At 35.8% G+C, this 12,874-nt stretch overlaps 1 long non-coding RNA gene across 1 annotated transcript in view; it reads left to right on the forward strand.

The window, feature by feature from the left end:
* Positions 1–12,874, forward strand: part of LOC140528982 (uncharacterized) — a 206,795-nt gene that overhangs the window by 71,253 nt on the left and 122,668 nt on the right. Inside the window, exon 5 of the long non-coding RNA XR_011975380.1 lies at positions 7,589–7,762. This is a non-coding gene — a long non-coding RNA (uncharacterized lncRNA). The remainder of the gene's footprint in view (positions 1–7,588; positions 7,763–12,874) is intronic.

The raw sequence follows: 12,874 nt of genomic DNA on the forward strand, positions 1-12,874 counted from the left end.
CAAGGACTTTTTCAAATAAACAGCACACCCCTCTATCACTCTTCCCTTCACTAGAAAATGACAGATTTATTATTTTGTGTAAGGGAAAGAAGTGTTTTCAATGACTAGAGAATAAATAGAACTGAAGATAATTTTTAAAAATTATCTCCAGTTGAATAAAAAAAGGAAGATAAAGAAAAAAAAGTTTTGTAGCTTTAAACCATTATCTGCTGCTTAACAAGCCACCTGTTATTAACCCTTTTCCCCAGCCAGGAAAAGAATAGGCTTATTTAAATTGGGAAAGAAATAACTTGAAAATAAGCAAAATTTTATTTCCAGAGAATGTTTTACTTTACCACTACATTTCTTCTGAGAATGATTTAACAGAATCTTCTTGCCTAGGTTAATCAGAAGCAAAGTCCCCTAAAAGGAATTGAAATTTGCAGTCTTAAAGCCTAAATTGGAAAAAAAATGTGGCAACTTTGAGGTTTTAAGAAATAGGAAAAAATCCAGCTTTATTCTGAATAATGAAGACATCCATTATAGAATTAAAGGACCTATCTACTTGTCAAATAAAATGTAATCTCAAGGTTAGTCTTTATTTACACAGTCTCTTAACTGTCTCTTTGTCTTCTAAGTTGTTTTTTATTTTTTTTTTTTATTCTGGGGAGAAGATATTTCCCCAAACTCACAGAAGTTTAAATTTTGATCAAGGAAAAGTAAAAATTTTGTATTTACTTGATAATTTGTCAGAACACATGTGGCTAGCTGGCTGAATAAATAGTGTGTTGGCCTAGGAGTCAGGAGAATTCAAGTTTTTACCTTATTATTAGACATGTGACTCTGAGAAAGCCACTTAACCCTCTTTGCCTCAGTTTGCTCACCTGTAAAATGAGCTGGAGAAGGAAATGACAAACCGCTCCAGTATCTTTCCTAAGAAACTCAAATTGCAGAATATAATTATTTGAGCATACTAAAATTCTGTTCTTGAAAAACCAAGAGAAGTATATATTCTAATATTTATGTGGGAAACATGTATCTACCCCCCTCCCCATGAACACACACTTATAATTCCTTTACTCCATTACAGAAGTTATATTTGCAATTTCCATGTTTCAAAAGAGCCTTGAGAATCTGCAAAGCGAAAATTAAAAAATGCGGGACTGCCATGTTAATCATTGACATTAGACTTACAGGAAGCATTAGGGTCTATAATTTTGAAGGACTTCCAGGGAATGATTTTTAGAAAAATTTAGATTCTGTCTGGCACTATCTATATCTGGAGAGCCAGATTTGATTTAATTGAATTTGTTCTAGATAAATTTCTGATTCAGCCACATTTAAGTTAAAATATATGTTTTCTATTAGTATCAGTAAAACAAGGCTTAATGGAAACTACATTTAAATTTTGGCATTAGGTTAAATGTTTGGAGACTGCAAGAACAAAAATTATAAATGCAATCTTTAAATCAAAGTTGTTATATTGAGATCACTGGGGTTGACTGACATAACATATAACTTAAATTAAAAAAACATTAGATTTGATAAATTAATTAGGAACATTACTATTCATAGCATGGCTAATCTTTGCCCTAAATCTTTTTGTTTACCTTTCTAACTCTAGATGTAATTAGATCAAAATTACTCTATACAAGTCTCTTAATGAACTAGTATAGCATAACTAAATTAGTAGACAATGAAATGATTTTTAAAAGATAACTTAGAAACATATTCAACTGGATCAATGTTACTTACTGAAAATAATTGTCTATATTTAAAAATCCATGAAATTGTTCCATTAGGATCATGTTTATAATTTGTGCTTTGTAATTTTGAGGAAATATGGTATGAGATATACTATTAATTATATACAATTAATATATAATTTTATCATTGGAAATTAATTCCTCTTTTGATCTGAATGCTATGAAATCATGAATTTTGACTATTACTTATTATAAACTTTGTCATTATGATTAAAAAAACTTTAAAGCATTTCCTTAAGTATGCTTTGACTTAAAATGAAGAATAGTAAAGGTTTCTTAGTGCTTGGAAAAGTACAAGAGAACTTATAAATCTTTGTTATCTGTAAAGTTCACTGGTGACTTACCAGATTCTCTGGATCTTCAGAATTGTCAGCATATATAAAATCTTATCAACTTTGTTAAAGAAGGAGTTGTAAGAACGCATGTTACTAAGGAAAGCCTAATAAATTCTGAAATAACAAAATTGCTATACCAAGAAACTGAGATCTCCTCCCCCAAAACACTGACACCTAAAGTTGGGAATAATTTACACATTTACTTTTAAGCAAATAAGTATAGAAGTATAGTATTGCCTGATTATTACAAAATGACAACTAGAATAGTATGTGCTAAAATGGTATCTTTGAGCCAATTTAGTATCAATAGACTTCAGTATATAAGATTTATCTATAACCCTAGGAGTTATTATGGAATACCTTAAGATATCCAAGCTAACAGAAACTGATGTTTTGTTTGAGATCAGGATTGCTACCTCTGCTTTTTTTTCCCCCACTGCAGCTGGAGCATAATAGATTCTGCTCCATGACACCTCACCAAGGTGTTAAACTAGGGAAAGGAGGCATATGTAGGCAGTCATGGGTAAATATATTTTTATTTATTTTGTTAAATATTTCCCAACTACATCTAAAATTTTGTAACATTATATATATATATATATATGTATATATAATTGAGTTTCAAACACTCTCCCTCCCACCTTCCCCCACCTTGAGAAGGTAAGCAATGTGATACTGATTACATATGTGAATGCAAGCAAAATAAATTTCCATATTAACCACGTTGCAAAAGGAAGCACACACACAAACAAGAAAAATAAAGTGAAAAAAAAAAACCTATGGTTCAATTTTCACTCAGTTCATCAGTTCTCTCTGGAGGTGGAAAACTTTTTTTTTTAATCTCCTTTGAATTGTCTTGGATCATTCTCTTTTCCAGAGTAACTAAGTCTTTCACAGTTGGTCATTGTTAAAATGTTGCCATTATTGTGTATGGTGTTCTCCTGGTTCTGCTCACTTCGCTTTGCATCAGCTCATGTAAGTCTTCCCAGGCTTATTTGAAACCATTTTGCTCATCATTTCTTACAGCACGATAGTATTCCATCACAATCATATACCACAGCCTGTTTGGGCATTCCCCAATAGATTGGTATCCTCTCAATTTCTAATTCTTTGTCACTGCAAAAACTGCTGCTAGAAATATTTTTGTATATATAGGTCCTTTTCCTTTAATCTCTTTTGAATATAGACCTAGTACTGGTGTTACTGCGTTGAAGGGTGTGCACAATTTTACAGCCCTTTGGATATAGTTCCATATTGTTCTCCAGAGTGGTTGGATCAGTTTATACAACTCTATCTATAGTACATTAGTGATCCAATTTTTCCACATCCCCTCCAACATTTGTCATTTTCTTTTTTGTCCTGGTAGCCAATCTGATAAGTGTGAGGTAGTTGCTTTAGTTTGAATTTCTCTACTCTATGATGATTTAGAGCATTTTTTCATGTGACTATTGATAGTTGATTTTTTCTCCTGAAAAAATTCTCTTCATATACATGTCCATCTATAAGTTGAGAAATAGCTCTTATTTTTATAAGTTTGCCTCAGTTTCCTATATATTTAAGAAATTAGGTCTCAGAGAAACTGGAAGTAAATTTTCCCCCAGTTTTCTGTGTTTTTTTCTAATACTGGCTTCTCTTTGCCCTTGAACTATGACCCAGAAGTAGGTATAGGCAATGGAGATGCCAACAACTTTGATTTTGTGTTTAGTGTTAGCACAAGAGTCCCCTGTAATCTTTTTATAATCAGTTACCTGATTCCCTTGCCATCTCTAGCCATACAGTTCCTGAACCTGTAGCTGCAGCTGTTGCCACCATTAAGTCCAACAACTGGTGTCTCAGTCATTTGAGCTTTGGGTCAACCTCCACCCTTTGTCACAGATCTTTCCTTCCAATCTTCTAAGTTGTCTAGGGCTGGAAGTGTTTCACCTTGAACTCTTGTTGGCTCTGCCACTCCAGAATTTGATTTGATTCCTTATTTTAAACTTATTTGAAAGAGAATGTTGAAAGAGCTCACCTATAGATTTTCCTCTATGCCACCATCTTGGCTCCCCCCCACACCTCCCGCAAGTTCCCAGGGTGTGTTTTATTGTTCTGGGAAAGAACTGAAGATATGTAGGTAATGAAAACAAAGAATGGTATTAGTGATTACAAGGCAGAGGAAAAGATGAACAATATTATGAACTAATAAAGGAATTTCAAAGTTCATGATCATGTTTGGGTGATAGCAAAACCAAGGGCAAAATGTATGGGTGATGGGAAAATCACCCTCTATGTGTGAGACTGAGGTGAAGTAGAGGATTTGGTTATGAGAAATGAGTAAAGTGAGTAACTGGAAAATTAGGATGTTTGTGAGAGGACTTGAAGTCTTTTAGTATGAAAGCAGATGTTGGTATAGAAAGAAAACGTTGAAGTATTGAATTCGTTGGGAAAGGAAGATGAGTGTTGTAGAGTTTAACAGACAATAATAGCACACTCTTCATTGGTTGAAAAATATGGATTGAATTAGCAACAAAATAGAATTATTTATTTTCCTAACTGTAGTAGCAGGGGAAGAAGATGTATTCTAACTCCTCCACCAAAATCAGTGAATCAAGGGTAAGAATGAAAGTGGAACTAGTGCAGGAAAGGGTGAGTAGAAATAACAGGTCATTTCAAAGGAGCCAGGTGTCAATAAGTACAAAAAGATAGAAGTAAAAATGGCAATGTTTCAATATGAAACATGTATCTTAACTATGGAGCAGACATTCCACAGTGGAAGGGGTTGGAAGAGCTGGACATGTCAAAGCTTAGAAGGATGGGAGTGAAGGTGATTAAGGACATGGAATTGGGTTACGCAAGGATATCTATTGATTCACGCAGAATCACTGTATTAATGCTAAAGCGCCGATGAAAAAAGGAGTATGAACCATTGAGGAAAGAGTTCACTAAGATTATCAGTGCTGGAGAGAAGTATGTTGATGAAAAGAGATGATTAGACCGTTTGGGGCCTTCCTTTTATGTCCAGACTTGTGACATTTGATAGATCCTATGAGACAGGAGGCCCATATCACAACAGGCTATAGTAGATAAAAGTGCAGCCAGGGTAAGTCTAACCAGGAGCAAGAACTCAAAATTCATGTTAGGTCCAGTCTAGGATTAGTCTTCAGAATGCTGGAGAAGATTCTGGGCTCAGAACAGAAGCTAGAGTCGTGAGAACTGGTACTCTGGGAAGACTCAAGAGCCATGTGACCACTGTTGAGTAGGCTGAATCTAGCCTGATACAGGGGAAAAGGCAGAGAACATGGGTGGTTAAGCTGTGTCTATGAAGCTCCCCAGGGAGTCTTAGGAGTAAAGACAGAGGCCATAGGCAGTGGGTCAACTGATTCTGGGCAAAATAGTATTCTCTGGGAAGTCTCAGCAAAACATCATTATGCCTATTATGCAGAAGAAAAAATTCAGAAAAGTTCTCCTACTTGTTCAGTGTAGTACAAGATTCCACATGAACAACTGAATTGAGGTTTGAATTCAAGTCTTTGGATTTGATAATCAGTGCTCTTTCCGTTGCACTTGCAGACAATGGAGCCAGTCTGAATCTGGTAGTATTGATGGATATGACTTATCACCTTTCAGGCTCCCATAGTACAAGTCACTCATAGAATCCAGGGCCACCTTCTGGATGGACAGAAAAGAATGCACCAGTGAGGGGCGAACTTTAGCTTTCATTCTTCTGTGACTGCAGGATTGAATGTCTTTTCAGTGCTGTCTCAAATGGAACTGAACTTTCTATACCTCAAATTTTTCTTTGGTGGTCTTATTACCTGACCTAAGACCAAGTCGCTATGGAAAAGAGCAGTCATTGGGGGCCTTTCTGAGCTCCATAGGAGGAGCCACATGAGATTCTCTCTCTAGCTAATTCACTGTGAAGGGTTCCCTAGCCACAGAACTCCTTAGCTCCCTGAGTCAGAAAAAGATCTTGTGGCTTTCACCTGGTACCTATTCCCTTTTGCTTCCCAGACCTGGACATCATTGTAATATCTTTTCTGTCTGTGCTGGCCCAAGTTCTCTTTCCTCAATCCCTCGAAATGCACTCTTTCTTTTTGAGGGCAGAGACAGGAAATTAGGATGGAATAAGGGAGACAGAGAACAATCTAGGGAGCTCTGTGCCTATTCTGGATAACAAGAACCTAGGGATTTGGGGCAGAGAAACCCGAGGGATGGGACTTGTTTTCTTCACTAATGTCTCACACTAGCTACCAACTCCTTAATCAATCAACAATAAACCCTTCAGAGGTGACCTTCTAATCCTCATTATCACTGTCTCAATTTTTTCAACTTGCCGTAGATTGTTGAAGTTACTCTGCTGGCTCTGAGTGCCCCCACTGGTTTCTAATTGGGGGTGTAAATCCAGTATAGTAATGACTCTAGAGTAATAGTAACACAATTTCCAAGAAAAGCTTTGGAGACACAGATAGCACAGAAACAAAAGAAAAGGCCCCTGATGATGCTCAGTGGTGTGACATCTTAAAGAAATGTTCATGGAGAAGAGGCTGAAGGAATCCTTTGTAAGGATGTGAGGTGAGGGCTGTATCTAGAAGGAGTTAGATCTCCTTCAGTGAGACCATGGTACTTGTGGTATATGGAGGGACTTCCATATCACATGGCAAGAATTTTCTTATGGAGATTTTCATTTGGGAGTTCTCTGGTCCAGGAAGAACAACTAGTTACATAAAGATTGGAAACTAGGCCATTGGGCCCTGGGGCTCACATTTGAGCCTGGAGTTGAGAAAAGAGTGTGAGGTTCTTTATGTGAAATAGATGAGAACACTTTTAAGAGAATGGAGGTTTTAACTCATTAGCATCTCCTGACTATTGAAATGTTGACAGCAATACCTATGTCTGTTTCGCTTATTTCATGGATGATCCAGCATCCAAGCTGATGGCCTTGGTCTTCATTCCCTGCAGTAAATGGACAAATAAATGAGAGGAGGAGATTATATGGCAGTGAAGAGAAGCATTAAGTGTTTATCTGTGCTGGAGGTTGGGGGAGTTGAGGAGGAGGGTGTGTGGAGATAATGCAACCAAAATTAGAGGAATGAAACAACAAAGAAGCAGGAAAGGGAGAAAGGCAGTACTGCTACTGAAATGGTCAGCCATCATTTTATTTCATAAGTAGCAAAGAAGGTGTACAGAAACCAAGGAACTTTCAAACTCTGACTTTGTTTCCCTTTTTGTATTTCTGTTGTAGAAGATCTAGTGTCCTTCATGTCATCTACCTCAATAACACCTTTAATTTTTCTGGCAACTTGACTAATTATCCTCTTTGTCAACTTATTTCTCTCACCTCCCTGCCCCCCAACCAAGTTTCCCTCCTTTTCAAGTGCAAGTATCTCTGCATACCACAATTACATCTTCCTTGTCTACCTGACCTGTTAGCACAGAAAATACACCTTTTCTTAGTAGCCTGCTGAATGTGATGTGAGCAAAGAGATAAATTATTGTACCACATACCCTTCCTTTCCTCTACCATTCCAGGGCCTCAGTTAAGTCATCACAGAGACCCACGTTGCATCAAAAGGGGAAAAATCAGTGAGGGTGATCTTCTCATCTAGAAAGCTATTCTCCTTGGATTTCACTTTCCTACCTCACTCTGGGGACCAGTCTGCCACAGAACCAACGTCGAAGATGAAAAGCATGAGTAGTGATGAGGTAAGGGCGAGCCAGTTTGTCTGAGGAAGGTCCTGGAGGCAATTCCACATCAGACTATTTATCTGTCATTTCCTTCAATAGAATGAAAGTTTATTTCAACTAGGTATTGCTTCATTCTTTGTACTTGTATCCTCAGTGGCTAGCATGGTGCCTGACACATAATGGACACTTAAGAAATGTTTTGTTGATATATTGATGAATTGGTCATTCCACTATCAGCTGCAGCAATTTATCCACCCTAGGCACAAAACCTAGAGGGGCTATGTTGACTTAATAAGCGTCTCTAATCCCAGGTTCTGTGATGGAGTGGGCAGAATACAGGACTGGGAGGGAGAAAACCTAGATTTTACTCCTGGTTCCACCAACTGAAAACTGTTTAAGATTTGGCACATCACAATGACTAGTAGTAATAATAATACCTAGTATGTATATAGAATAACTTTTGCAAAAACTTTACAAATATTATCTCATTTGATCCTTACAACAACCTTGGGAGGTAGGTACAATTATTATCCCCATTTTGCAGATGAGGAAACTGAAGTAGACTGAGGTTAAGTGATTTGCTCAGGGACACACAACTAGTAAATGTCTGAGACTGGATTTAAATTAAGGTGTTCTTGACTACAGGTCAAGTTCTCTATTCACTGCACCACCTAACCTTCCTCACTTGATCTCTTTGGGGTTTAATTTCCCTATCTGTAAAATGAGGATCATAGAATCACAGCATCACAGTTAAAAAGGATCTCAATAAACATCTAGACCAACCTGACAAAAGTGATAATACCTTCCTTTCAGAGTTGGGGAAAAATATAAATGAGATATAATCTTTGCAGTGGTGTAGTGGACAGAATACCTGACTTGGATTCAGGAGGACCAAAGCTCACATTCTCCCTTAGACACTAACGAGCTGGTTTTGAAGTGTTTAAAAGGTTTAAGTGTTTAATGCAAGTTTATTCTGCTTGACTCCAGTAGGTAAAACTGGTACCCACAGGAAAGTTACAATGAGAGAAATTTTAGTTCAGTTTAAGAAAGATGCTCCATACAATTGAGTCATCTGAATATCTAACGGATTGCTTTATAAGGTAATAATTTAATAGTTAATGGAAATAATGATCACTTGTTAAGGATGTTACATGGGGGATTCATGATTCAAGCAGAAGTCATTCTAGGTAATTTCTCAGGTCCCTTCCACCTGTGAATTCTATGATTTTAGAAGGGACATGGGAACACATGAGAGCACTCAATAATGGTCCTGTTTTGGGAGAGGCTGTAGAAAAAATATTTAATCAGGAGTCTTTGGGAATTGTGGTGAGTTATTGTATTGACAAGAGTTATTAAGTCTTTCAAAGTTGATTATCTTTGTAATTTTGATATTACTATTTAGATTTTTCTCCCGGTTCTGCTCATTTTACTTTGCATCAGTTCACACAGGTCTTGCCAGGTTTTTCTGAAACTTCCTTTGTGATTTTTTGTAGCAGAAGAGTATTCAGTCACATTCATAAGCTATAACTTGTGCTTATTGCTTCTATAAATCATGTCCCTAATGTATTCCATTGATCAACCACTCTGTTTCTTATCAGTATCAAATTGTTTTCATATTTACAGGTTTGTATTGTAGTTTGAAATGTTCTACTGCTAGGTACCCTTCCTTCCCATTATTTTTTGTTGATTTCCTTGATATTTTGACTGTTAATTCCCTCTGTTTCTAGCTCTATAAAGTAATTCACTAGTAGTTTGATTTGTATAGTACTAAATAAGCAAATTAATTTAGCTAGCATCGTCATTTTTATTATATTGTCTTAGCCTACCCATGAGCAGTTATTTATGTGAAGAGAATTGTAATTGCTTTCATATAGTTTCTGGGTGTGTCATGGCAGGCAGACTGCCAAGTATTTTATACCATCTTCAGTTATTTTTAATGGAACTTTGCTTTCTATTTCTTCCTGCTGGGTTGTGTTGGTAATAAATAGAAATACTGAAGATTTATGTGGTTTTGTTTTATATTCTGTCAATTTGCTGAAGCTATTAATTGTTTTGACTAGCTTTTTAGTTGACTTTCTAGAGCTCTCTTGGTAAATCATTATATCATCTGCCAAAAGCGATAGTTTTGTTTCCTCATTGCCTATGCTTTTCCTTTTATTTCCTTTTCTTGTTTTACTTCTCTACCTAGCATTATTGAACAATAATGGTGCTAATGGACATCCTTGTTTCACTCATGATCTTATTGGGAAGGCTCCTAACTTATCCCTATTAGAGATGATGTTTGTTCTTGGTTTTAGATAGATACTTCCTATCATCTTAAGGAAAGCACCATTTGCTCCTATGCTTTCTAGTGTTTCCTTTTTTAAATTAGGAATAAGTGGCAGTATTTTGTCAAAAGCTTTATCTGCATCTATTGAATAAACCTATATACATTTTTTGATTATTGATATGGTCAATTATGTTTATAGTTTTCCTAATACAGAAACAGTCCTGCATTTCTGGTATGAATCCAATCTGGTCATGGAGTGTAATCTTTGTAATATGTTGCTGCAAACACCTTACTAATTTTTTATTTTAAAATTTTGCTCCAATATTTATTAGGAGAATCGGTCTATAGTTATCTTTCTCTGTTTTGGCTCTCCTTATCAATCATTTTTTCAGTAAGGTTTTGTATTTCTTTTACCATTTGGCTAATTCTAATTTTTAAGGAATTATTTCAAGCAATGATTTGCACCTTTTTCACAAAACTGTTCGTTTTCTCTTCGTATCTTTCTTGCATAACTAATTTGTTTTTCCACTTTTCCTTCTATTGCTCTCATTTTAGTTTTTAAAGTCTTCTTTGCTTTTAAAAAAAAACACTTTCTTTTACTCTTCTAGGAATTCTTGTTGGTCTTGTGTCCAGTTTGCATTTTTCTTTTAGGCTTTGCTGTAGATCTCTTCACATTACTGTCTTCTTCTGTGTTTTGTTTCTTGAGCTTTCTTATTATCATACAGACTTTTTGGGTAATTTTCTTTTTTCATTTTCCCTTTCTTCCAGCCTTTTTCTTGACTTTGGACTTTATGTTAGTTTTGGAATCTGCTCATTTTGGGTATATGTGTGTGTGTGTGTGTGTGTGTGTGTGTGTGTGTGTCTGGCTTAAACTTCTGTCTTTTTATGTTTTTCTTCTGTTTCAATAGCTCATGTTGGGATCCTGTATATTTCTGGTCCTTCCAAGGTGGTATGATTTGGGGAGAGGTTTATTCATTTCCCCTTTGGTATAAACTTTGTAAATTTATTACTCCAGCTTTGGGTCTGTGGATTTATATGTGGTTAAGTTTTAGTAAACTGCTCTTGGACTCAGTTACTGTCATCCACTAGAAAATTCTGCAGGTTTAGAATCACTAGACAGGTTGACATTCCTTTGGTCTCTGTTTTCTTCCCTGGTTGTTTTTCAGTAGAATTATATATGGGGCCAAAGGTTAGAACTGAATCCCCCTCTCTGCTCTCGGGCTCATTGCCATACAGCTTAATTTTTAGAACTTGTTCCTTGCTCTGTACATGTGCATGTGTTCATTCTCAGATCCTTTACCTGCCCTGGGTGCTATAATAATTGCCACTGCTGCCTCCCCTACTAATGTGCTGTGCTCCTGACTAGACACCTTATGCCCCTATCCCCATCCATATTCCTAAACTGCTCTGGGCTGGAAAAATTGCTCTTTGTGACTTTTTACTGGATTTCCTGATCAGATCAGGATAGGATCTGGCATATTTTATAGGTTACTGTGAGGGAGATATAAAAGGTAATCAGAGCAAAAATGTTGATTCCAACTGCACCTTAACTTCCATAACGATTGTAAAATAAAGAAATGAGGGAGAATGTTTCAGGCATGAATGCCATTTGGGTGAGTTTATAGAGTAGCAATGTAAGAAGGCTGGATAAAATTCAGGAGCAGTTAATAGCAAAATTTGGTTAGAAAATAATTGAAGAGATGGGAGTGGGGGAGTTGTGTTGTCTAGATTAGGGCTGGATTGTGGGAGGTTTTAAATGTGACCTTGAGAAGTTCATTTTTTATTCCATGATCAGCAAAGATCAACTGAATATTTCTTGGAAGAAGAATGACATAGTAAGAATTGTGCATAAAGTGGATTGTTCTGAAAGTCTGAAGCTTCAATTATAAAGGGAAAAGAATAGATGGAAAGAGAAAGCGAATAAGCGTTTACATAGTACCTATTATAAGTCAGGCACTGTGCTAAGTGTATTTTACAAATTTCTTATCTGATCCTTATTACAACTCTGCAAGGTAGGTACTATTACAGTTGAGGAAATAAATATTTATCAACTCTGTTAGTCATTTCAAAGGATTAGCTTTCAATTTTAGTTATCTTTTGTAGTTTATATTTTTTAGTTTTCAGGTTATCTTTCCTTTTGTTTTTTCAAAATCTCCATTGAGCTTATTTGAGTTTCTCGACTTGTTGGCTTTCAAATTTCTTTAAAGATATGTCCAGCTTATTAGTCCTCTACTTTTTTATTTTATTGAACATATTTTAGGGATAGAGAGTACATATATATATTTATGTGTGTACATATATGTGTATGCACATGTACACATAGGTATGTATGCATATGCATGTACATGTATGTCTGAAGATGACTTTAGTTGCATTTCAGAAGTTTCAGTATATCATTTTATCATTTTCTTTTGCATAATTTTGTTTCCATTATTGTTCCTTAATTTATTCATTATTTAGGACTTTATTATTAAACTTCTAAGGGAGCCCATCTTTTATTTATACTCCCCAATCTAATTACTATTTTTTCATTATGGTCTGTAAGGGATGTACTTAGTTTTCTGCCTTTTACATGTATTAGAAACCTCTCAGTTCCCTAATACTTGGTCAAGTTTTCTAAAAATTCCATGTGATACTGACAAAAACTTTAGCAGTCCTATTTAGGAGGCATATAATTCTTTTAGTTCCTGTTTCTTCAGCATTTGTTCAATTTTATATGTTCTCATCTGTTTATCTTTCTGTTAGATATATCAAACCTGTGAGGTACATTAATCAATCAATAATTAAGCAACATTTATTAAGCACATACTCTGTGCCAGTCACTGTGCTAAGTGGTAGGGATAAAAATGCAGCAAAAATCA

Source organism: Notamacropus eugenii, chromosome 2 (assembly GCF_028372415.1).
Source record: "Notamacropus eugenii isolate mMacEug1 chromosome 2, mMacEug1.pri_v2, whole genome shotgun sequence".
In the NCBI taxonomy this organism is placed as follows: Eukaryota; Metazoa; Chordata; class Mammalia; order Diprotodontia; family Macropodidae; genus Notamacropus; species Notamacropus eugenii.